The 27,335-nt window shown below is 36.8% G+C and overlaps 1 non-coding gene and 1 pseudogene across 1 annotated transcript; both read left to right on the top strand.

Annotated features, from left to right (window-relative positions):
- The first annotated feature begins 6,752 nt into the window (after positions 1-6,752).
- On the top strand, positions 6,753-6,962 carry LOC122490736. Its single transcript, XR_006299252.1, has one exon. It is a non-coding gene; the product is annotated as a small nucleolar RNA U3 (small nucleolar RNA).
- A 7,554-nt stretch (positions 6,963-14,516) lies between these two features.
- On the top strand, positions 14,517-14,723 carry LOC122488964 (annotated as a pseudogene).
- Positions 14,724-27,335: the final 12,612 nt, after the last annotated feature.

Consider the following 27,335-nt stretch of genomic DNA (forward strand, 5'->3'; position numbering starts at 1 on the left):
AAATTCATACTACCAAATTCTACATAAAGCTTTTTTATAAGTCCCTCTAATCAGTTTTTTCATTGAAGTGGGAAGGAATAAGATCTACTACCACTAAATGGGCATGCTGCGTCAGTTCTCAACAAAAGATGAACTGCTCTAAATTCATTCTCACCCAACCTTGATAAAATCTGAAAAGATGTCCCCATGAAAAAGCTGGAAAGAGATCCACTAAAGCAGCAGGACTAATTAAGGACCCTCACTTCAAACCCTTAATGCTTTATGCTTCTATTGAAATGAGTTAATAGTGGACAAACAGAAAGCAATGGATGACAGGTAAGCTGTTCTAAGAATTGTTAAGAGCACAACCTAAAGTCGAAATATCAAATAATTATCCATCTTGTCATTTTTTTTTTAATTTTTTTTTCAACATTTTTTATTTATTTTTGGGACAGAGAGAGACAGAGCATGAACGGGGGAGGGGCAGAGAGAGAGGGAGACACAGAATCGGAAACAGGCTCCAGTCTCTGAGCCATCAGCCCAGAGCCTGACGCGGGGCTCGAACTCGCGGACCGCGAGATCGTGACCTGGCTGAAGTCGGACGCTTAACCGACTGCGCCACCCAGGCGCCCCCATCTTGTCATTTTTTAATCACCCTGTTCAAACCACCTTGTTATTCAACACGTAACTGAGATTTCTTACCACCAAACCAAAAATTTCCTCAATCCCTTGTCAGAATACTAATCACACTTTCAAAACATGATTTTAAAAAAGAAAAAAAAAGAGAGAAGATAAGGAAAGAAAATAGTGAGAAATTTACTTGCTTGGGTGCCAGATATCTCAAAGTATTCCAAAAGCATGACCTAATCTAAAGTGTTCTAGAAGCAAAAGATAAAGTCATATTTATTTTCATTAGCTTTACAAACATCTTACCTACCTCACTAAAGGTGTTTAAAAGGAAAATCTGAGAGATGAGATCATGATTTTCTGGCTAACATAAAACACCATCTGAAAAAGTACATGAAATGTTAGGGAAATTTTCAGAATGTCTAGGAGGAGCATTAAAAAAATTTTCCCTTGGTAGTCTTTCCTTCTGTTTTTGAGGATGGAAAATGCAAATAAATAAGGCAATTTTTTTAAAAACACTCTCTCTCTCTCTCTCTCTGTCTGTCTCTCTCTCTTTTTCGGTGTGTTTTTGTGTACACCACTGAATCACAGTGAATAGGGTGATGGACTTTCAATGGACTTCCCATTAATAACTACAGCTTTGCACACATCCGTCCATTCTCTTAGTGCCCGTAGGCCCAAACCACACATCTGCACAACAGCTGGGGTGGCCCCAAAAGCTGTGCTGCAGGCCCCAAAGCAGGTAGACATCACTAGATTCTGGGAGAATTGAACTCGTGATCCTGGCATCCACGAGGCTGTAATCAAAGGAGTTTACAACCAATAACTGCTTGGGTAAAAGTAGTTTTCAAGAATAATGATGGCATGAACAGTATTTCAGAAAATAAAAGTATATTATTGAAGACTAGAAAATAATATGGAATAAATTTCTGATTTCAAATCATGTCCAAAATACCTTTTTGTTGTTTTTTTTAAACCTCAGGTAACTTTTGGTGAAATAACTTTGAGTGTATTTTTCAAACCTAAAAATTTGTTTTTGTGTATTTTAACAGTCTATCTTTTCAAAAAGTAATATGTATCAAAATCAATTTAGAAGATTCTTTGAGTTATAAATTCATTACTAGGGGAACTATAATAAGCTATTGATCAGAAAAGACTGGATAAGCTAAGGTAGGAGCAAATTAGTAATAAACTAGTAAACTAGTAAACTAACAAATTTTACGCTGATGTGGAAAAATAAAAGCAAGCATGAGATTCAACACAAATTACCAGCAATATTTAGCTGCATAAACATGGCTCTCAGTAGATCCCAAGTGAATGCAGTAGCCAGAAAAACCAGAAGTGAGGAACTGTGATGGTTCATTTTATGTGCTTTTGTATGCTGTGGCATCCATATATTTGGTCAAGTCCCAGTATGGATATTGCTATAAAGTTATTTTTTTAGATATTAACATTTATAGCAGAAGACTTAGAGTAAAGCAAATTATCCTCTATAATGTGGGTGGGCCTCATCCAATCATTTGAAGCCTTTAAGAGAAAACAGACTGAGGTTCATCAGAGGAAGAGGTAATTCTGCAGTCTACCTTTGAACTCAGGCTGCAGCATGAACTCTTACCTGGGTTTCTAGCCTGCTGGTCTATCCTGCAGATTTGGACTCCCCAGCCCCTACAATCATGTGATCCAATTCCTTCAAATCTTTCTCTGTCTCTTTCTCCGTTTCTGTCTCTCTGTCTCTCTCTCCATATATATATATGTACATATACATATACATATACATATATTTACACATCATATTTGTTCTGTTTCTCTAGAGAACTCTGATTAATACAGAAACTAAAAACAAATACTTTCTCTATTGCCTTAACAAGTTTTTCCTCCTGGAAAAAATAAGGGGGGAGGAACATAAAGACACATACCTATGATTACTTTTAAATAGCTGCATCTCCATGAAAAAAGTGAAGGGAAAGACTTTGGATTCATTTATTCCACAAATTCTCATGGGGCACCTGCCCAGTTCTCCTGGGAAACACAGCAGAAAATGAAAGGGACAAAGCCTCAACCCTTGTGGAGTTTACCATCCAGTAGCAAGATGGAGATGACAGACAAACAAATACACAGTGGATTAAATGGTGTAAGAGTAATGAAGGAAAGGGAAATAGAGAAGAGGGTTTCTATTTTAAATGTAGTGAGCAGGGACGGCCAAGAAGCTATCAGCAGAAGAGAGAGCCAGGCTGAGGAAAGAGCAAATACAAGGTGCAAGGAGGGCAGGTACCTGGTCTATTCACAGAAGAGTGGGAAGGCCAGTGGGGCTGGAGGTGAGTCATCTAGGGAGAGAATAACGGAAGACAAAATCTTTCTCTGGGTGATGTGTAAAGCTATTGGAAGGATTTGGACAAAGGAGTGACATGATCTGACATGATTTTGAACAATACTCAGCTATATGGAGGATAGATTATAGGAGGGCAAGCGTGGACTAAGGGAGACCTTTAAGATGCTATACTACAGGCAAGAAAGGATGATGACTGTAGTTATTAGGTGGTAGGTATATAATCCCATCCGTACATGGAAAACAGAACTCCAAATTGGAGATGGCCCTTTTAGAAATACCAAGATTTAAAGGTTATACAGTTGGTTATGGCATAGAAGGATGATCAAGGCTTATGCATAAACCCAAGCAAGCGTTCTTGGAAGTTCCTTGGCAGGGCACAGGCAGGAGAATCCATCAGAGACATCACAATTACAAGGGCTATATTTATAATCACAGATAAAAATGCTTGAGATGTTCAAGTTCCACAGCTATAGAGAAAGGCTGTGGGACCAAAAGGAACATAGTGTGCTCTGCAGTCTAAAAAAGGGAGCAATAGCTTTCCTAGTCTGTCTGTAGAATTATCCCAGATAGGCAAAACGTTGGCCATGTTTCCACATTCAGTCTGGCTTCTTGGCACATATATCCTTATAACACAGATGCATCAGTCTGTCTTGGCAACAGCCATTATGATCACCCACCTTAATCTTCTTGCACCAATTCAATGCTCAATAACAACCTGATTATAATGTAGCTTCCCATGGAGATTTTCCTATGAGAAGCAAGTTCTCATACTAGTGATTATGAAATTTAAGTTCTGATAGTTATGCTTTCAGTGTAAGTTAATAAACAGGCTCAGTGTTATATTTATGTGAATGTCATGAGTCTAACTGATATGAATCAATCTACTTGGATCTGAATGCTCAGAAAATTTAAGATTTCTGTCCTGCTAAACTGAGGAGCAGACTCCAAATCTATGATAATGATGCCCTCAGGTCTAGCATTAATAAGCCAGTCTCTGAGGTGATTTGAGTTGTCCTTTGACAAGAGAATAAGTTTCTTAGGTGAAGAATTCAGGAGGAATGTGAAAGGAATGAAATGTGCAAAACTACAGAGACAGGAAATGGAGGATTGTGTTCCCATCATCATTTAGCCTAAATGAAGCAGAGACTAAGTGTTTGAGCAATGTTGAGAGAGAAGCTTGGAAAAATTGTTTAAGGCCAAAATATCCCTTGAATGCCATAATGGGAATTTTGGATTCTTTCCTAACACCAAGGAGAGTGGGAGCTATTTTTAATCAGAAGAGAACTATAGAGGTGTATAGATATGTTTTAGAAAAATATGGCTGATGACGGTGTGGAGGATTAGACTAAAGTAGAGAGAGACTGAATGGAATGGGATGAGTTAGAAAGAGTCTCAGTGGAAAACTACATGGACCTGAATAAAGGCAGGGGCAATGGGGTACAGAGAAGATGAAGAACCAGCAAGACAAGACAAAATAAGCCACATGTGAATATTAATGGAGAAGCATGGATAGATTTAGCCTAGCCAAATAATTGGAAAGCAAACTCATTAACTGAGATAGGCAATGGAGATGGAAAGGCAGGCTTTGGAAGGGGTATATTGAGCTTAGTTTTAAACATGTTGATTTTGAAATGTTTATGGGTCATTCAAGTGGAGATGTCCAAAAGGCAATGGAACATAAGTCTGTAGTTTGGGAGAACCATGTGAACATAAGCTGTGACTCTGGGATTTGCCACAGACAATAAGCAAAGTTATAGAAGCCCATGAGTTAGAAGTTGGCAGTGGTGTGGATGGTTCACAAGTGAGATGTAAGAAGATTAAGAATGAAATTCCAGATGCTCACAATATATAAGGTGTTGACAGAGTAAAAGGAATCATTAAAAGATCCTTAAAAGTAATCAAAAGTATGAGGAGGGAGAAAAATGAACAATGTTATAAAAATCCAACAGAAAAATATTTAAGGATGAAGAGAGAAGTCAGCATTTCTAAACACTACAGAGTAGGTAAAAGAAAATAATGATGGAAAAAAAGACCTTTCCATTTAGCAGTCAAGTCATTGGTAATTTTCATCAGAACCATTTCAGTGAGGTAATGAGTCAGAAATAAAATTGCAAAGACAGTAGGTGAACACAGCTCTTTCAAGAAGTTTCGAAGTTAAGAAAAACAAAATGGCAACTTGTGAAGGAGACATACTCATCTAGGATCTGCTTTCAATCCTCCTAACTACTCTCCCTGCTTCCGCTTGCTCTTCTCTCCAAGTCATACACTATCCTGCTGCCAGATGAATCTTCTAGAATGGCAGTTACTGAATGTGATTCTTTCCTTAAAATCTTCAATGGTTCCTCATTCTTTCTTATTCACACTTCAGCCTGACATTTGACATTTCACCAGGATTGGTCCTCCCTATACATCCCATACCCACCCTCCTACTGTGCCTCAGCCAAGAAGGACTTCTCAGCTGCTCTTATGTACTAATCATTGAGCATACCCTTCCTTCTAATTGATATATTATCTGCCTTTTCTCAAGTAATCAATCTACCTGTTCTTCAGGGGTCAAGTTAATTTCCAAGTCTTTCATGAAAAACAAGGAAGAAAAGGAAGTGAGAATAATTACTAAGAAGTTTTATCTATTTTACCTTACTAGTGGGCTAGAAAGAAGGCAACGGTAAAAAGAGAAAGGGAAACAGCTTGAGAAAGTAAAAATGTCTATACCAATGTAGCGATCAATAACCATACTATTTTGAAAATAGTATCATTCTTGGCCAAGCGTTTATATACTTTTGGTAGTTAAGTTCCCTGTTTACTCCCATTTGTAATGTCTTGTTTTTACAGGACCATAACAAGTACTGTATTTAAAGCTTTTTAGCCTCTTATGAATACATATATGAATAATTGCTATTTGACAGATTTGGGACCCAGATTTGGAACTCAAACACTAGAGAAAAATACCCTGGGAACTTTTCAAAATTACACATATTCCTGGAGATTCTGTTCTCATCTCACTTGGTTTACACCCCCTACCTACTGGTTTTTGAGTCTTCTCACTGATAAGTGAGGTGCTTGCCTCAGGTATGGGTTTGAGAACCACCGAAGAGTTTGTTGAGTGAGAAAAGTCAAAACTGCTACAGAATTTCAGTTTGGTTATTCCTCGTGAAACAGAAAACACAAAAAATGGAAGCAATTAGCTGGGTGACTTCAATTCCTCAGAATATAAACAATATCCCCCAGGAAAGTATTAAATGGTATCAGGAGATTTTTCCTCCTGAATAGTCACTTAAGAATTTGAAAAATATGCAAGGAGTGCCATATCAAAGTAAAAATAAATCAGCCAACAGACTGTCTCCAATCTGTTGGGTGATATATTTGGCATATTTTATAATTAAATACGCTGACTTTTAAGAGTCTAAACAACTACTTTGTTTTCTTAATAAGACTGCATGGAACTCTGTATTCCTTGTCAATCATATTGATCCTGCTGTGTCTTGTAGACAGGCGATGCTGCTTTTTCCTGCAACACTGTATTAATACCTCTTAATGATATGGATGCAATTCTATTGAGGCACTAATATTTTTATTCAGTGTATGAACACCAAATAGTCCCAAGCTGTTTTGATAACTAGTACCTTAGACTGTGTTATTGTTGTTTACTCCATGCAATGATAGTCAGTATTTACTTAGCATCTTAAATTTTAATGGCTTTATGTTTATTTTTATTAACAAAAGAAAACAGAACTCTTTGAAATAAGTATCTGATGAAAGATACTAAGGTACCAAAAGTTCAAATTCTATCCCAGGATTTTAATATCAGACACTTGTCAAGACTATATCTTCAGGGATCATTTCTATCATTTGTTACTAGAGAAGTTTCTCTGAATGTGTAGAGTACCTGAAACTGTGAGGAGAGGGTGCAGTGTTCCTTCCTGTGAAGCTCACTCTGGGTGTTGTCTTTGCAGCTGCCCTTGGTCATTGATAATCGTTCTTCTCCTCCTTTGGGGGAGTAAGAGGGAAGAGACACTGTCTGAGTAGTTTCTGCAAAAATAAAATAAAATAAAGCAAAGTAAAATTAAAAAAATAAAATAAAATAAGAAAATCGTCTCACTTGGCCCTCACTCATGGTGAGCATCAGAATCACTCAGGGAGCTTGTTAAACATACAGACTCTCACACTGGGAAATTTCCATGAGGCCTGAAAATCTGCATTTAAAATGAGAACTCAGGATGGTTCTTGAATTACAGTTTGAAAATTACTGACCCACTCCCTCACTTATACATGATGAAACTGAGCCTGAGAGACTAAATAACTTACCCAAGGCCACGTAGCTAGATAATGACAAGTGTAGAACTGAGATGGCTAACTCCCAGCTCTGTGCTCTTACCACCCTGTGACCCTGCCTATTTGGACTGCCCTCTCCCTGGATTCCTATAACAGGAGCTGTCATCTCTCTAGTCCTCCTATGAAGAGAAGTTCACAGACAGCAGTACCTACAGGTGCCATAGACCAGAAGGAAGTTGTCAATGTAATGAATTTTTGTAATGAATAGTAGAAGAAAGGCTGTTACCATAAGGGGAGTACAAACTATACAAGCACCAATGGAACATTAAGGCAAAATGTCAAGAGCTTGGTGAGATAGACAAAGACTACTATGAAATGGCAAGTTTACTTATTTTACTCAATGTGACTAAAATCATCAATAAATTTTCTTTATTCAGCATTATATTTTTTATATTTGCCATCTCAATAAATGTATAATAAAAATATTTGATAGCTGATAATTAAGTGTAACTAAATCTGGTAAGTGAATATCAGAGAGTCTATACCTTGAATTTAGCTTATCTTTCTAAATTTCAGTTTATTCTGTGAAAATATGTACTATGCTAAACCTACCCACTATTCAGAATTATCCTGAGTACAGCAACATTACATGAATAGGGTCTCATGCTGTCCTAGCACATGGTAGATACTCAGTAAATGTTACAAAATTTTAAAAATATTGTATGGTGGAAGAATCAGAGAGATTACCATTACATACATACCAAAGTAGAATTGTTGATACTTCCCATCGCTAGAGTGCTGTAGAAATTACAAAACATGACAGATCAAAGATGTAAGAAAGATTTAGGAGATTTAAGAGAACACTTATGTATAATAACAGGGATGGAACCAATGGAATACAATGTCAAACAAAAGAAGCCAGAGGCAATAATATAAACGCTATGATTGTAAACATTAAAAACAAACAGGCATTGACTAAACTATATTTCAGGGAATGCATAGTTAGGAGGCAAAACTACAAAGCAAAGCAAGGAATTAATGAAAACACCAGGATAGTGCTTCCCTCTAAAAGGTGCAGAGGGAGTTGCCATGAGGAAAGATGCATGAGGGATTTCTAGAGTGATGGCCATGTTCTATTTTTTTTACCTAGGTGGCGTTTACATTAGTATCCCCTTAAACATAATTATTTACTTTTGTGTTTTATGTATTTCTATGTATGTATGTTATATGTCACAATAAAAATTTTTTAAGGTTTTTAAAGAGGCAAATTTAGTAGGTAAAGCTAAAAGGAGACACTAGACATTCTTATTAGACATTTGAGTTGTCTCTCCACATGAACTACTAAAATAATAGAGTACAGCTGTGTAGCAGGTTCATGTAAATATTTATCTGTGTCCTGACCCAGAGGACTCACCCTGGAGGTGTTGTTATGTTTAACTGGAAGACATTTGAACACAGGTTGCCAGGATGCATTCAACACTAAACATATAGCCAATCTAATTCCATATGACTTACTCATGAGTGCTGACTCTATTCAAAATCTTCAGTCTTAAAAATAGTCACGTTTGCTTATTCCAACAATGCTTTCAGCCATAGTTTCTATGGTTCCCAACTCCACATGGAGAAATAATATATGCCCTAAAGGGTAAGATGACTAATTTTCTGAGATTCACAAGGACAAAAGTTGTCATTTTGTGACTTTGGCTAAACACATCTACAGCAAAATAAATGCAGGATGTTTTCAGAAACTAAACTAAGACGTTAACCAGAACATTAGAAGATGAAAATATAGTCAATGGCCATGGTTTATCATTTCATTATTTAAATTGACTAATACTATCTGACATCTAGATAAAACTGTTTGGGATGAGATACCCATGTTTGTTTTATCATTTGTTTTAAGTTACATAATAGCTAGAAACTTGAAACAAAACCAACTTGGTCTCAGAGTTAGTGACAACTGCTTCCATGAAACTGAATTTAAATGTTTCTAATTTCCTGTGGTTTATTATTTGGAGCCAGAAAATGGACCTAACTTAATAATATGCTACTTCAAAATCAATTAACTGGATTTGCTTTAATGAAATTTATCATACAAACAAAACCGTACAATTTATATGCACAACTTAAAGAATGATAATAAATACCCATGTGCCCACCACAAAACTTAAGAAATAGAATACAACAAAATCTTTGTTTCCCTTTCTCCCCCATAAAAGATAAAAACTATTCTGAATTTTACAAATATCACTGCATGCTTCTCTCTGCAGTTTTTTTTTCCACATGTATGCTGTATATACAATTATGCATACTGTTTAGCTATACATGTTTTAAGCATTATATAAATAGAATCATGTGGTAGGATGAAAACTCAATAAATTTTATTTATTCAGCATTATATTTTTTAGATTTACCATGTCAATAAATATATATGTACTTTATTTTCAATGTTTTATATTCAATTGTATGAATATATACCATAAAGTACCCATTCTTATATTCATACAGAAGGCATTTGGTTTGTTTCCAGTTTGAGTTTTTCTTTTTTTTTCCTATTACAAAACAACAACAATGCTATAAACATTCTTAGACATGTTCTTGGTGCCCAAGTGCAAAAGTTTCTTATGAGTGACTATCTAGGAGTGGAATTCCTAGATCATAGGTATGCATATCTTTAAGTTCAGCAGATATACCAAAATGTTTTTCCAAAGTGGTTGTACAAGTTTACATTCTTGAGGGTTTGAGTTTACTTTTCATTAAATCTATTCATTTACAAACAAAGCAACAATATTAACTTTCCCTTGTAGATTCTTGTGGTTACAAGTATTAGAAGCAAACCCTAAAAGGAGAAATTAATTGGCTCACATAACCAAACTGTAAGAAGGGTAAAGGTAGAGTTGGCTTTGCATGTGATTGGAAGCAGAAATTTGGATTTCAACAGGACTCCTCTAACTCTCATTTCCACTTCTCAGTGAATATGTTATTCTCATTTTTCTCAGAACATTTCTCCACCAAGGAAGGGACATTGTTACTGATGCATGGGGACACTTGTACCTCAATGTTTATAGCAACACTCTCAACAATAGCCAAATTATGGAAAGACCCTAAATGTCCATCAACTGATGAATGGATAAAGAAATTGTGGTTTATATACACAATGGAGTACTACGTGGCAATGAGAAAGAATGAAATATGGCCCTTTGTAGCAACATGGATGGAACTGGAGAGTGTTATGTTAAGTGAAATAAGCCATACAGAGAAAGACAGATACCATATGGTTTCACTCTTATGTGGATCCTGAGAAACTTAACAGAAACCCATGGGGGAGGGGAAGGAAAGGAAGGGACATTGTTTCTGTAGATCCAGATTCACTTCCTTCCAATTTCTTCTCAGCTCCAGGTTGAAAATCCTGACAAAAATCTCTGACTGGATCAGCCTGAGTTACAAGCCCATACCTTAAATTAATAATCACTGTGACCAGTAGGTGATGCACTCTGATTAGGTCACATGACCATTTCTGTGTCCAGAGGATTAGGGACTTTGTTGCCAGATAAGAGGGAAGAGAAAAATGAGCAGATAACAAATATATGCACTCGTGTGAGCAAAACCAGTAAAGAATTATTATAACTGGGATTGTGGCTAAATGAAATAAACCTTCTACCTCAGTCTCACATGAATAAAAATTATCCTTTTTACACCCTAGAAACCAGAGGACACAGAGAATATCACACCTGAGAACTTTGACTCTTCCACCATTAGAAGGTCAGGTAAGACACACTTCTCTTTCCGCTTCCCTGTGGAGGAGCCACAGGTAGGAGATGTGAGAACAGAAGATACCTCAGAACTTGAGCATATCCTCCTTGAGACTGAACTTGACCCAAAAGGACTGTTGAGGCTATAGAGCTAGAGAAAGTTTTAAATGTCATAACATTTTTTTCTTAACAATTTTTTCTTAACAATTTTTTTCTACTAATCAGAAGTTAGAGAGGTGCTAGGGTGGCTCAGTCCATTAAGTGTCCGACTCTTGGTTTTGGCTTGGGCCATAATGTCAGAGGTCGTGGGTTCAAGCCCCCACACTGGGCTCTGTGCTGAGATTGTGAAGCCTGCTTGGGATTCTTTCTCTCCATCTCTCCCTGCCCCTCCCCAGCATGTGTGCTCTCTCTCTCTCTCTCTCAAAATAAATAAACTTTTTTAAAAAAGAGGCTGGAAGCTTTGAAAAGGGTCAGAATTGTTATAGACAGAAACAAATAACATATGTCCAACAATTGACCTGTGAAATAACACTGTATGCCTTCTAAATTCCTACTTTGTGCTTCCGGCTTAGGCAGTGCCGACATAACCTCCTCTCAGCCCCTCCTGGCTGCAGGCTCCCATGTCTCCACTTGGTCCCCTCCCTGCCTCAGCTTTGGGGTCATAGAGCCTTGCCACCAGGATGCCATGTAGAGTCAGCATCCATGCCACCTGGAATGAAAAAACAGGTATATCTGATGCTGTCAGGCCCAGCTAATATTCCCTCACACTTATCATTTCTGTGTACACCAGCCTGACTTTCATATCCCAATGCCTTCATTTCCCTGACTAAAGGTTTTCTGTGGCCAGCAGTGTGAACTCACACTATAGTTTTCACATGCCGAGGAATTAATGCCCTTTGGAAGCAGCCCTCAACTAATGACTGTCTGGTAGACAGTAGATAGATACTTTAGCTCCTTAACCTTAGGTGTGGGATAACCTGAGGTATGAGCTCTAAATTATTCCCCAGTGTCCCCCAGCAGGATTAGACTCTGTCCACAGCAGGAACTTGTTTGATAGCACAACTGTGAGATAATAGAACAAAATGTGTACTGGCCTCTGCTCCCCAATTCCTGTCACAACACTCCCAAAACTTGTGTAATTTCCTAAGTGCTGAGAGCACTAGCAACATTTTTGTTCTAATATTTGGGCTTTGACTCCACTTCCTGAACAGAGCGCCTAAAAACCTTTGTAATTTCCTGGGTGATAGGGGTGCCTTTGTTCTAATGAGGTGACTCTGGGCTCCTGGATAGCTCCTAAATGAAGGCTGGTCACCGGAAAGAATAAGCCATGATTAGAAGCTTGGAATTTTCAGTCCCACCTCCTATTCTCTTGAGGAGAGAGAGGGACTAGAAATGGAGTTAATGATTGATCATGCCTATGTAGGGAATACCTAGGTAGGGAAGCCTCCACAAAATCCCAATAGTGAGAGGTTCAGGGAGCTTCCCAGTGAGTGAACACATCTAAACTGGGAGGGTAAAACACCACAAATCCCTGAAACAGAACCTCCTGTGCTCAGGACCCTCCCAGATCTCATCCTGTGCACCTCTCCCTCTTGCTGTTCATCTGTATCCTTTATCATATCCTTTAATAAACTGGCATATGTAAGCAAGTGTTTCCCTGGGCTCTGTGAGCCACTCTAGCAAATTAATTGAACCTGAGGAGGGGGTCATGGGAATCCCCAATTTGTATCCAAATCAGACAGAAGTTGTGGGTAATCTGGGGATCTACAACTTGTAACTGGCATCTAAAGTAAAGTGACAGTAGTACTGTGGGACTGAGCCCTTAACCTGTGGGCTCTGACGCTGTCTCCAGGTAGAGAGTGTCAGAAATTAGCTAAATTGTAGGATACCCAGTTGATGTCATGGGGAATTGTTTGGTGCCTGGAAAACCTCCCACACATTTGGAGACCAGAAGTATCATAAGTGAAGTGTTTTGCATGAGTAGTAAAGAGATACACAGGAGAGGGGAGAACTGGGGCTTTCCCTATAAAGGAAGAAGACTACTGAGTACTGCTCACACAACACTTTTATTGGCTTTCTTCTCTTTCGTTTAATTTCTCCAGTAACCTATTGGTGTTTCGTAGAAATACATCTCAAGTAAAGCCTTCTGTACCCAAATCCTTTCCTTGGGTCAGCCTCTGGAGGGCCACAAATTAAGTCAACAGGGAAACTAAACTTAAGAGCCTCTAAATACATGATCCCGTTGTGTTTAAGTTGATGGCGCAGATTGCCACAGGGGAGTCTGGAAGGTAAGCTTCTCTCATAATCCTAAGTAGGAGACAAAAGCAAGAGCTCATACCCCCTCACCCTTATTATTACCCTCATGTAATTAATGCATGCAAAATTAGGACACATGTTTCATTAATCTCTTCCCTCCCGCCTCCCCTCTCTCCCCTTCTTTCCATGCTGGAAAACAGGCAACCTTTTTGATGTTCCCTATACCATATATTCCTTCTACTATCAGAAAGCAAGCTTCCTGCTTATAGATCATAAAAATTTTCACTATCATTGGTTAAGAGGTATCCTTTCTATACTACATGAGAAACCTATGTGCCAAATTCTCCAGATTCAGCTCTTGGTATGTTAAAGGGGAAGATTAAGGAATTTACAAAATTCTCTCTCAACGCTTGTTATATACAATTATTTTTTTTAATTTTAGGAGCTATCACCTGTTTTTATCTTTCATTCTTTCTGGAACATCCATTTCCCTGGTAGAAACATAGATACTGAAGAAAAAATACAGAGAAAAGAAACAAAAGTCAAATAAAGAACACAGAATTTCAGGACCTTGCCTAGGAAAAAAGGTCAATGTCAAACAAATAGTTCTCCCAAGATTCAAAGAATCTTGGAATATATATTTAGCTTATATTGTTCAAAGTTCTTAGATTTTCCCATCCACAGTTCTTCAGTTTCCAGTGTGTTACTTCCTGTTATGATATTATTCAAAGTAGTTTATTTTTTATTGTTGTTTTTCAAAGAGAGGCAGGCTGACCAGTGGTGACTTCCTAAAATTTGCCCTCCTTAAAAAAAAAGAGAGAGAGAGCCTGAAAGACTAACAAGAGATCAAAAAAGAGATGAAGAGAACAGAGCTGAGAAGTGTATTTATGGAGTTCAGGTCAGGGATGAATAAAAGAATAAAATGAAACTATTACAGAGGTGAACTTGTCGTTAGAATCAACAAAAGGTAAAATAGATATGGATAAAAATATAGTCAGGGACAAAGAAGACATGCTTGAGGAAATATCAAAATGAAATAGAAAAGAACAAAGACATAACATTATAAGAAAGAAGATGACAAATATGGACAACATACAAATAATCACTGTTCTGAAAGAGAACACATGGAATGCTAAAAAATTCAAATACATATGGGTATGCCTTGTTTTATTGAGCTTCACCTTAATATGTGCTTTGCAGATATTGCATTTTTTACAAATTAAAGGCCTCTGGCAACCCAGAGGCTGGGTCACCTTTAAAGGGCTAGGATAGAAGGGTTAGGCCTTGGCCACCATAATGCAATGTGGTTCCACATTCTGCCCAGATTGGCATCATAGCTGTGTGCTTGATCATCCCCAGCATAGCCACTGCGCATATCCAAGGCTCACTAAAGGGGACAAGGGAAAAAGTGTTGCCCATTATTCATATGAGTAGAGTTTAATGGAAAGAGGCTCATGTGTAGAGTTTATCATTACTATGTATCAAAGGGTTTGGAGAACATTGATTAAGGAAGCATTTTCCTGATTGAAGAAAAATAACTCAGTTATGTTCATCTACCCCTTCTAGAAGGTTATGCACTGAATTAATGTAGTGCATAGTAAAAACAACAAAAAAGTAAAAAAAAAAAAAAAGTGTTCTGGCAACCCTGAGTTGAACAAGTCTGTCAGTGCCATTTTCCCAACAGTATCTGCTCTCCTCCCTGCATCACATTTTGGTGATTCTCTAAATATATCAAACTTTTTCATTCTTATATTTGTTACAGTGACCCATGATCACTAATTTCAACTTACTGAAACAGCTCAGAAGATGGTTGTCATTTTTCAGCAATAAAGTATTTTTTAAGTTTATTTATTTATTTTGAGAGAGACATAAACAGCACAAGTGGGGAGGAACAGAGAGAGGGAACTCAGTGCACAGAGCCCGTCAAGGAGCTTGAACTCATGAAACCATGAGACCATGACCTAAGCCAAAACCAAGAGTTGGATGCCTAACTGACTGAGCCACCCAGGTGCCCCAACAATAAAGTATTTTTAATTAAGGTATGTGCACTGTTTGTTTAGTGCAATAATGCTATTGCACACCTAGTGGACTACAGTACAGTGTAAACACAACTTTTATGGCTTTATGTGATGGTCTGGAACTGAACGTGTAATTTCTCCGAGGTATGCCTGTAATTGAATAAATATCCCTGAAGTAAAGATTTGAATTTCTGTTTTACAAAGACTTGGCTTAGCCAATACCCCAGAAAATTTGATTATGGTTTATTAATCAGACATATCCTAGAAAAGGGATCTGGGGTAGGAAGTTGTAGAAAGTTACACAGGCAAGAAATAAGAAGTGCATGAACCACATCAGCTAAAATAAGAAAGAAGAGAAGTAAATGAATTCAGGAGGTATTTAGGATCTTGACATGCTAGAGATCAGCATAGTATGGTTGTTAAAAGGCCACCTCTATAATAAAACTTCCTGAGTTTAGATCCCAGCTTTATTTCTTGTATTATCCTGTGACCTCAGCAAGTTATTTTGCCTCTCTGTGCCTCAGTTTTCTGACCTTTAAAATGGAGATAATAGTAGCCACCTATAATAGGGTAACTCTGAAGATTAAATGAGAGGACACATTAGAAAAATGTGAATTAGAAATTTTTAAAAAATAGAAAAAAAGAGGACACTCTTAGCAAAATGACTGGCCCATATTAAGTACTATTAATTATTATTAAATTCAATAGAGATTGGTAATTTTCTGAAGGTGGGAGAGTCAGAGAGAGAGAAGATGAAGATATGCCTAGGTTTCAAGATTAGACAATCATAGCACCATCCCAATCATCCACAAGGAGAAAACAGAAAAGATTATACAAATTTTCTTAGTTAGAAAGGATCCATTCTGAACATTTTAATATTGAGGTGTCTTTTGGCATTTAGGTCAAGGTGTTCTGTGGATATCAAGAGCTCAGGAGAGCAGTCAGGGCTAAAGGCAGATGTTGATATCTTTAATGTGAGCTTGAAGACATGGATGTGGGTAAGATCTCCTTTCTGATGCACAAAATGAGAGAAGAAAAGGAGGAGAGCTGAACCTGTAGAATATCCTCATTATGGCAGAGCAGAGAACTGAGGTTCATGACAAGTGACCAGTGGAAAATAAAGAGGAGGGGAAGGATAAACGATTGAGCAAAAGGCATGAGGACTTCGGAGAGCCTGTGGGCAGGAGCACGGATGAGCAGCCTAGCTTTCGTCAATAGGAGGATACTCTTTCTACTGTAAGAGAAAGAAAACTGTAATGATGTATGTGGAAGCAGATAAGTTTGTAGGTGGCAGTTAGTAAAGCTGAAGGGTTCCTCACCAGTGCTTTGGTTTTGTCTGTAAAGTAAGAGAAAGTCCATCTGTAGCCAAATACAGGAAGGTGGTGCAGAGCAAGGCTAAGAATAAGTGATGATAGGAGAGTGGCCAGAGATGCCCCTCCCCCTCCCCTAAGAGAAGACCACAGTGAGGACACAGCAGACACTGAATGAAAAGCATGAATTAGAGTATTGCATATCGAAAAAAAAATTCGCAGGATTTTTCCCCCTGAAGCTTTTCCAGTGTTCTGAACACAGAAACAAGATGGTTAGTTAGATCCAGGATGGAGAATTTGAGGTAAGATGTGGCCTGCAAGGTTTATAACATGGCTGTTTTTGCCATAAAACAAAGTAGGAAATAATTAAATTTGTTCCATTTCAAGATTCACCTGGCAGGATAGTGTTGGCTTATGGTATAGAATACCTGTACCCTGCTTCAAGAGCCTATTATCTATGGAAAGGACTTTAATCCTGTAATAAAATCTCTCATAGCATACAATGAACAGTAATTTCCTAGAATTTTTAAAAACTAATAAGAAGGAAGTTTGAATATGCTGAGTAACGTGCAAGCCGGTTATTGGAAAAGGAAAGCATAGTTGAAAGATTATTGTTTTAATACCCCTTCAGCTATCTGAAAGATTCCATTTTATATAACAAGTTCTATAAAGCACAAGGCTTAGTCAGAGAAACATCAGTCTCATACCTGACTTTTCATACTTAGTATAAAAGTCTGGGGAATTTTTTTATCCTCCATCCGATTATGGTTTGAAATTGTACTTCCAGAAAAACAGGCATTTTAGAATCAATTACTTCAAGCAGTTCATGTAGATAAATGCATTTTTAGTTCAATTTTAGCATTCAGTAGTTTGTAGCAAATTGTTTTGAGTGTAAATACGCAATCCCTTCTTTGATCATTTCAAGATATAATTTATTAACTACCTCAAACTTTGTTCCAAAACAGCATCATGGTGTAAGATTGTTAGGGAAGCTTGGCAACAAGTAGAATCTATTCTTGCCTTTTTTCCAAAGGGTCAGTTGTCAATATAAAATATATGTCGAAGAAAAGGTCAATCAATGAGGGACAAGGCAACGTATTGAAGGGTAATTAATCAAACTGAGGCAAACATAAAAAAGAGAATGCAGAATAATGACAAGGAAAAAATTAATATAAAAATAGTAAGGTGCATGTTATGAACCAAAATTACAAGGCAAATTCTTCAGAATAAACAAACTCTAAACAATGAGTCTATGAGGAGCTGCCATAGGGCTTTAGTTTCTCATGCACTTGCACTAACTCTGAAAAGGTAATGATAATTAGTAACCCACTTTCCCCCTTCTTTGACTTTCTATCTCAAAACAAAGCAGGTCAACGAACAAACGTTAAAAAGTTAAAGGCCATGTGAGAAAGAGCTCATGATAAGACAACAGAGGTGCTCTGTGTCTAAAGGAAGAAAAGGGAAATACAGTTCTTAAAATCAGATAGACTGTGAAGATAATAAAACAATTAGAACTGATAAAGAACTTTATTCCTTAACACTTTTCATTATGGTATTGTTTGTATGGTATATATGTGTATTATTACTTCCACTATCCTCTTTCCATAATCATCTAGGTCAGATGTGGATATAAATGATTTTCAGAAGTGTATTCTTGGTATATACCATATCACACACAAAAAACCAATGGCTCTCTAATAACTAGCCACATACATGGCATTTCTACCCATAATAGTAGAGTAAATAATAATAACTTTCTTTTTTTTTAAGTTTATTTATTTATTTATTTTGAGAGAGACAGAGTCAGTGGGAGAGGAGCAGAAAGGGAGGGAGAGAGAGAATCCCAAGCAGGCTCCATGATGTCAGCACAGAGCCCGATGTGGTGTTTGAACCCACAAAACTGTGAGATCATGACCTGAGCCAAGACCAAGAGTCAGACCCTTTAACCGATGGAGCCACCCAGGCACCCCAATAATAGTAACAACTTTCTAACTGAACTAATGTAAAATATGACATAGATGCATTTTATATTCTACAATAACCCATTCATCTTTATTACTTAGATTTTTTTCTAATTACCAATACTTTTGTTTTGAACCTATGAGAACCTATGCAATCAGTTCTTTGTCAATTCTTTACCAGTATCATTTGAATTTAAGAAAGTTGCATTGCAAAAAAGAATATAGTTTACAATTATATTTGAGGATGAGAGCACTAAAAATCTAATGATGCTTATGAAAACCTGGCAAATAGTTGACTCATATTTGCTTTCATGACCTTATTAGATGCGTAGTAAACTAAGCTGATTCCTAAAGCTCCCTTCCTACTTATTCTCAACTTCCATTATACATGCTATTTTAATAAATTATTTAGTTTCTATTGTTCTGAGTTCTTAGAGTTTTCCACATCACAATTCTCTGGTTTCCAGTGTGTTATTTCCTGTCATGAGATTTTTTAAAGTAGTTTGTTTTTATTGTTGTTTTTCAAAAAGAGGCAGGCTGACCAAGGGTGCTTAAGGATATTTCACAATGCTAGTTCTTTCCTGCATACACACACACACACACACACACACACATACACACGCCCACACCCACAAGTAAGTACACACACATACACTTCTATATACGTACACTTTTCTTACAAAGAGCTGGACATCAGTCACAACTCCTCACACTGTTGAGTTACAGTGGCTTACTCTGTAGATACTGGGTAAAGAAGCAAAGAAAACAGGTAGACTTGCCCTTCAGCTTGATAGCCTCACTCCTCCTGGCACACCAGTCATCCTTCCTACAGGTTACATCCTGTCTATAGACAGACTGGCCCAACAACAAAGTTGTATCTGTTAAAGTGAAACATGCCCAAAAAGGTGTATGTTGGAGCAGAGGGGCATGGGGAAGGGCAGTGAGTTGAAACAGGAAAGCGGATTCTAGAAAGAGATAATATCCAACCCATCAAAATTTTATATATACTAAGTCAGGCAAATCCTTGTGATTATTTTTACTTACATTTGGCTCTAGAAGATAGCAATATTAGCATATTCTAGAAAAGATCAACTTTAGTAAAACATCATTAAGTGAGAGACATATAATTAAATGTTACTGAGAAAAAAAAATTTTTTGAGTCTATTTCATACATTTAAGTTTAATGAAGTCCCAAAAATATGCTACCTGCACACATAAAGTAAACACCAGCTGGGTAACTGGGTGGGGTTGAAAAAGAGGCACTCAATTATTTTAGATTGTTCATTCCTTATATACATTTGGTTTTATGTGTGAGAGTGTTTGTCACCCTGATTCAGAATGCAATGATTTTTAATAGTACTTGTGTCATCATTTTTTCTAAGCCTGCCGAATAATTTATTGTGGAAGAGCTAAAAAGGTGCTCTAACTTGCTAGTATTTCAAAGAATTTATTTCCTCAGGGAAAGAACTGGAAAGATTGGTTCCAAATTTAAAATATCAAATCTGGTAGTTTAGCACTCAAAAATGAGTAGTTACATGGAGTTACCAGTGATACTTTAAAATTCATATTCTGGCTATATGTACAGGGTTTTTCTGGGCAAAATCATAGTAAGTATACCAAAGTGAGATAACAGTCTTCATTCCAAAATGTTCCCCCAAATAACTTCTGAACCATATGGTAGAAATTTGAAACAGATGACTAAATTTGCTGTCATCTTTGATTATTGTCAATAATAAAACCAACAGAGAGAGCTAGACTTTAAACACTAATACCTTATAAATATGAATTTACATGAAACTATAGAAATACTCTCTCAAAATACTCTTTTTCAAAAAAAAAAAAAGGCAAAACCAGAGATGAAGGAAAGAAACAAATATTGAGTAACACTAATTGCCAGCCAGACACTGGGATAGATCTTTTACATACCTTAGATCATTTAACAGTATAGTTAGATAGGAAATGTTCTACAGCAGAGGTGTTTAGTTTTTTTCTAAGCTAGCGTAACTCTTGACTCACATGTTAATAATGCAAAGATTATTCATCCTGCCCTATGTTTCTCTTGCACAAGATTTTCTTTCTTTTAAAAGTTCTATTTTTTGACTCATCATCTGCCCCAGGCTGTCTCCAAAAGATTGGTTTAATACCCTAATGAGTCATGTTCCTCTTCCCAGTCAACTGAGCAGGATATCAAAGCTTCTTTATCTTTCTGGGTGGATACAAAGTCATTAAGCATAAATATGTCCTTTGCCAATAAACTTGTGGGTTGGGTTCAGTTATTAACTTGGTGAGCCTCCACCCAGCAAACTATTCTAGGAAATAATTTGATGAGTGAGGTGTTTTATATTCATATTTCAGCAAACCAGTAATCTCCCTAAGTACTGCTGCTGAAGGCTGAATGACCTGGAAAGTTTGCCATCCCATCCCCATTAGTGCACAACCACCGAGTTTGACAGATGAAAAGATGAGTTGTCAACAGAATCATTTTTTGTTTTCTTTTAAACAGCGTTGCCTTGCTTGTTATAAAGATCAGTAAATCTTTGTTCGTTTCAACTTTGATGAGGCTATGAGCTGTTGTAAAGCACAGAGCTGCATCCTAACTTAGGGAGTATGGAAGTGGGAAATTGGAAGTGAGAGTCAATGATGATCAAATATGGCCCCAAACTGAGAAGTTCCTCCTCCACCTGGAAGAAAAACAGCACTGGGAGCATATACCCTTCTTTCCACTAAGAGAAGAGATTAGATTCACTGGTATGTTTTCGGTATAGCAGCCTGTGGTGTGACAATGGCAAATGATACAACTTCTGTGCCACTTCTCCCTCCAACCAGACATACACTTGATACAAAGGAGAGCCTGAAGGGGTGGAGAGTAGGTAGGTGAGGCCTTTAGGGGACATAGCAAGTTGGGCACCTCCATTTTCATGGGATCAAATACAATCAGTTCTAATCTACTTGGGAGCTGAGTACACTCTTAGTTCATAAAACACCATAAGCAATATTTCATTTCCTAAATGCAAGGACATAAAGGAAATTTAATTTTTTGGGGGAAAAACTCTCCTGAAATCAAATGAGTTAATTTTGTATTGAATTCTTACCATGCAGTTGGTGCTGAGCCAACCAAGCTCCTTACATGCTTTTTTTTTGCTCACAAAAAGCTTACCATAAGTCCATAAAATAGACATTATTTCATCATTTCAAAAATGAAAAACTTAAGACAGTAACTTGCCCAGAAGTCCACAGCTGAGCCAAAAATTAAGCCAAAGTTTTGTTTGTTTCTTTTTAAGAGCCAGAATTACTTTTTTTAATTTTTAAAATATTTTTATTTATTTTTGAGAGAGAGACAGAGCAAGTGGGAGAGAGGCAGAGAGAGAGACACACAAAATATCTGAAGCAGGCTCCAGGCTCTGAGTTGTCAGCACAGAGCCTGATGAGAGGCTCAAACTCACAAGCTGTGAGATCATGACCTGAGCAGAAGTTGGACATTCAACCAACTGAGCCATCCAGGCGCCCCAAGAGCCAGAATTATTGACAAGTATATTATATTGCCCATATAGTAACCAAATAAAACTAATGTAACTAGCATGCAGTTATATTATAATTAGTTTGTATTATGTTATAATTAGTCTTATAATTAGTTTGTATTATGTTTATATTATAACTTGTTTTGATATAAAAATGTTACAATTTTTATTTTTAAAAATCACAAGATGATGAAGTTTTCAAAGTAAACATTGTACGACAATGAAAAATAACTCTATAAAAAATGGCTAAAATTCCTACTATAAACAGCATCAAGATTCACTTTCAAAAGCAGTGATCCCACTGAAAACCACAAAGGGGGGAAAAAAAAGACAAAATAAACAGAGATTTGACACAGGTGGGTTGTAAGGGCTCAGGTATTCTTCTTTATACTTCTCTCTATATTTGTATGTATGTTTAAAATATTTTACATAGAAATATGTTCATAAAAACCAGATCATTACTTATGCAGAACTTCCTCATTCTGTATTCTGGCTATAATCCTTTCCTTGACTATTCCCCAGGTAACCTGCGCTCTGACTTTGTGTCTACATCACAGGCATAACCAAAAATAATTAAAAAAAAGAATATATATGAGGCAAAAACCTATCTTAAGTAATAAGAAAATATAAAAAGACGCTAGGGACAGATGATTTAATAAATTCTTTTAAAATCCCATGCAATATAACAACAAAAACAACAACAAAGCTTCCAAATTAATTTTACAAATTTAGTACAAACCTAATACCAACAGATGAAAAATACAAAGAGAAGGCAGGAAAGGGCATAGGGGAAGAAGGGAGACACTAAGAGAAATTTAAAAGAAAATAAATTAAGAACAATATATTTATGAATATAGATGGAGACAAATGTTAAATAAAATTATGGCAAATTTAATTAAAAACTACATTGAAAAAAATCAACCCCCACCAAAGAAATTTTACTCTCATGAAATGGAAGGAAAAGAGTACCTAATATATATAAATATACACATGCACACACACACATATACACACATGAATCTTTCTCAACCATAGAAAAGAATGAAATCTTTTCATTTGCAATGACATGGATGGAACTAGAAAGTATTATGCTAAGCAAAATAAGTTATTCAAAGAAAGACAAATACCATATGATTTCGCTTATAGGTGGAATTTTTCTTTTTTAATGTTTATTTATTTATTTTGAGAGAGAGAGAGAGAGAGGAAGGGGTTGGGGCAGAGAGAGAGAGAGAGAGAGAGAGGCTCCCAAGCAGGCTCCATGGTTAGCATGAAGCCCGACATGGGGCTCAATCCCACAACCATGAGACCTTGACCTGAACTGAAATTGAGTTGAATGCTTAACTCAGGCACCCCTCATATGTGGAATTTAAGAAACAAAACAGATGAACATAGGGGAAAAAAAAGAGAGACAAACCAGGAAACAAATTCTTAACTATAGAGAACAAACTGAGGGGTACTGGAGGGGAGGTGGGCAGGGGAATAGGGTAAATGGTTGATGGGTATTAAAGAGGGCACTTATTGTGATGATCACTGGGTGTTACATGTAAGTGTTGAATCACTAAATTCTAACTTAAACTAATATCACACTGTGTGTTAATAAACTTGAAAAAGAAAAAAAGAGGTACCTAATAAATCTAAATAAAAACTTGAAAAAGAAAAAGAGGGGGTAGCTAATAAATTTAACACTAATTCTTGATTTTTTTAAACATCCACAGTAAACTAGAAGTAGATGGATATTTCCCAAACATGATTTTTAAAATATTATCTGTTGTATTAGTTAAGGGAACACTAGTTGCTGCAAGAGATAAACCCTAAAATCTCTGTGGTTCAATAAAATGTTTATTTCTTATTCCTAAGATGTCCAAACACTGGCAATGTCAAAGCAGGTGAAGAAAGGTGGTTTTAGGAGGGTAGTGTGTAGATGTACTGTCCACGTGATCATTCAGAGATTTAGGCTAATGGAGCCCCTGCCAACTTCATTACATGACCTCAAAGGCTACCTTGAGAACTGACATCTAATCAGCAAACAGGGAGCAAGAGAAGATCATACATGAGATATTTGTGACATGCATTATGTCAAGAAGTGGCACCCATCACTTCCACTAGCATCCTGCTAATTAGGGCTGACTCACATGGTTGCTTCTAACTGCAAAGAAGTCTGGAATGTGATCTATTTGTGTGCCAGGAGAAGGGAGAAACAGGTTTGCATAGCTAGCCAGCTTCTGCCAAGTTTATCCTCCTGGTCATCATATAGCCTTTCACTCTTCTTCCAACACGGAGTTATGTATCTTCTTCCCAAGAGAAACAGTTCAAAAGCCCATACAGTCACTGAATCTGACCTAGAATCAATAATCTCCAAGAGATGTTCTTTCTCTATCTGGTAATGGTGTGGTCTGAGAGTCCAGCAACCTATAAACTAAAATGATAAATTACCTGCCCATTTCCCTCACACACATATGTCACTCCATAAAAAGGGAGTCCTACTTTCCATATTCAACTCCTTTTTATCTTTTATCCTCATCCTATTCTCAGTATTTGGAAATACTCTTGTCTAAGTAACAACCTCAATCTCTACTTGATAACAAGTTGTAGTTTTCATCTCTCAAAAGCTGCCTCGAGCCACCCTATTTAAACGCTGTTTCTGATTCCATTTGCTCCACCTGCCCTTTTGCTCCTCCTGCTGCTATTATTCCCATCCCCGATGCAGAGTTTATAAGCCTTTATAAGCCTTGCTAAGAAATCTGCACTTGACCCTAGATAGCTACCAAAGAATTTTAATCATAAGCATGATAACATAATAAAATTTGCATTTTAGGAAAATCACTCAGCAGTAGGGAGAATGGTTTGAATGGACATAAACTGAAGCAGAAGACATTCAGAGTAAGCTAGAAGAACAAAGAAGAAGGAGGGGGGGAAAGGGGGAGGGGGAGGGGAAAGGGGAGAGGAAGAAGGAGGGAGAGGGGAAAGAAGAAGAAAAGAAGGAGGGCTAATTTGGGGCCTTGTTATTATCAGTGAAATAAAATACAATTTTAGAAAAATTACTGTATCTAAGAGACCTTGCACATATCAGCTCAGGAATATTAAAGCTCCTTCATTTGTCTTGTAGAAATAGAGAAAAAGATGAGGTAAATAATATCTTCATTTAAAATTAAAAATCATTGGGGCACCTGGGTGGCTCAGTTGGTTGGGTGACTGACTTCGCTCAGGTCATGATCTCACAGTTTGTGAGTTGGAGCCCTGCGTTGGGCTCTGTGCTGACAGCTCAGAGCCTGGAGCCTGTTTCGGATTCTGTGTCTCCTCCTCTCTCTACCCCTCCCCTGCTCACGCTCTGTGTCTCTCTGTCTCTCAATAATAAATAAACGTTAAAAAAATTAAAAAAAATAAAATTAAAAATCATCTAACATTGAATTTTATACTCACCCTGAATGTAAGAAAGATAGACTATTAGTTTGTTTACAAAGGATTCATTGACTAATTTCAAGCAGGATTAATTTTATTACCCTATTATTTTACTGTGTCTAGCAAGTCTAAAAATAATGGATTAACTCTTTAAGGATTAACAAAAGGAAGTGAGTTCTATTTGAATTTTTTTCTTAGAGGCCCAGAATTCTAAATTAAATATTATCTTACCATGCATTGTTAATAAATTGTTTCATTGAATAAGATAAGGTATGTGAAAGCATAAACATAAAGTACAACATTTATTGAAGTCTTCTTTGTACAAGGCACGATACCAAGATAGAAAGAAGAGAAAAATATGTATTCTATCTTAAAGGAACGTTTATACTAACATATATACCAAAAAAGAACTCAATGTAAGATGAATATCTTCCTATGCCAGAAAAGTACATAGGAAGCATTTGTGATTGCCCTGTAAATACAATCACTTTGGCCAGAAAAAATAAATCAGATTCCAAACCGAGGATTTATAAGTAACTGAGCAGATCAAAATAGGCCCCAAATCTACCCTATCCCCTTTCTACTTAAAGAAATATCCTAAGAAAACATCAAAGCCTAATGAAAGGAATGAAAGCAGTAAGTGGAGTACAACTGACAATGTTATTGACACAGGAGAATCACGGATTTTGAAGCGTAGGACATTAGCATCTTGCTCACAGTACAGAAGTAGAAACTGAGGGCTAGGGTGGTTACATGGCTAGCCCAGATTCACACAGTTTTTCAAATCTGAAGATGTAATGTAGCAATAGTATTTTTGTTTTACCAAATTGACAGGTAGAAGAATAGTCCTCCTGGACAAAACTCAATATTTATGCAGTAGGTATTTCTACATTTATATGTAATCCAGTTCAAACCTTTTCCAGTTTATGAAAGTATCTTAAGAGAAAGGAGAGTTTCAGAAAGAATATCTTCAATCTTTAATCTCTTCTACTTTCCTATCCCAATGCTGTGGTAAGGACAATCTAAAGCAAAAATTATCTAGGAAACTAAAGACTCCCTTTATGCTAAGACACTAGAAAACCCTGTGGCATCAACATTCTTGTCTTAGTCTATTTGGGCTGTTACAAAATATACTATAGAATAGATGGCTTATAAACAACATAAATTTATTTCTCATAGTTCTAAAGGCTAGAAGTCCAAGATCAAGGTGCCAGCACATTCATTGCCTGGTGAGGACCTACATCTTTGTTCACAGATGGCACTTTTTCGCTACATCCTCCCATTGCAGAAAGAGAAAAGGAGGTTTTGGGGGCTACTTTTATAAGGGCACCAATCCTATTCATGAGGGCAGAGCCCTCTATGATAAAACATCATAGAGTACTCATAAGGGCTGTGCCTCATATTGGGGAAAAATTAGTCATAAACTAAATTCTGCTCTTATATCTCCCGACAAAGCATAAAAGCAAAACTTGAAAGGATCAAACTGGTTTAAAATAACTTAGTTACACTCCAAGATAAGCTCAAGAATATTTACAGGAACACAAAACTATTTGAAGCCCAACAAAGTAAAATTTACAATGTTGGCAATCAAATAAAAAATTATCAGGAATTAAAACAATCAGAAAAACACAATCCATCATAAGGAGAAAAATCAATCCATTGAAACTGACCCAGAGATGATACAGATAACAAGACACAGATTATTAGGACATTAAGCCATAACTGAATTCATATACTCAAGAAACTAGAGGAAATATTGAACATGTTAAATAAAGATATGAACAATATAAAAATTATGCCAAATAATTTTCCCTATCCTACATTAGAAAACCACAATGTGTGAAATGAAAAATACACTGGAAATGATTAACAGCAGAGTAGACATATAGAAGGAAATATTGCTGAACTTGAAGA

Source organism: Prionailurus bengalensis, chromosome B2, assembly GCF_016509475.1.
Source record: "Prionailurus bengalensis isolate Pbe53 chromosome B2, Fcat_Pben_1.1_paternal_pri, whole genome shotgun sequence".
NCBI classification, from domain to species: Eukaryota; Metazoa; Chordata; class Mammalia; order Carnivora; family Felidae; genus Prionailurus; species Prionailurus bengalensis.